This window comes from Leptodactylus fuscus, chromosome 2, assembly GCF_031893055.1.
Source record: "Leptodactylus fuscus isolate aLepFus1 chromosome 2, aLepFus1.hap2, whole genome shotgun sequence".
Lineage (NCBI taxonomy): Eukaryota > Metazoa > Chordata > Amphibia > Anura > Leptodactylidae > Leptodactylus > Leptodactylus fuscus.
Window position 1 is genome coordinate 240,024,475 of NC_134266.1, and position 539 is coordinate 240,025,013.

The window sequence follows — 539 nt, forward strand, 5'->3', positions numbered from 1 at the left end:
ATTAAGAATCTCTCCATAATATGGAGCTGAACAATGGTATCAATCAGGGACAAACCATAGTCGTATAGCTTTCTAGTACAGAGTTGTGGGGACTGTCTCCATATAGGCTTAGTAACCTTCCTTAAAGGGGTGATGTTTGTGCCTGCATATAGGGTTAGTAACATTCCTTAAAGGGGTGAATGTGTGAGGATGTTATAATATTAATGGATATATTCTGCTTTGCACTTATATGGCTGTACATGAATGACCAGGAGATATTACAAAGTAGATAGGAATTTTTTTATATTGCAATATGTAAAATATAATGTTGAGTACACACATACATGATGAACTCGGCTCTTCGAAGGTGACAACTATATCGATGAAGCTGTAAGAGCAATATGGTTTTATAACCAGGAGAAGCGATAGTTAAACCTTACAAATCTTTAATCTTCAAAGTCACTTTGATTTTAAAGGGAAACGGGCCCAACCGAATTAAATCTTAAAACCGACTTAAAATTCAGAGTCTGATCTTTCTTTAAAGCCCGGAATAAATTAAG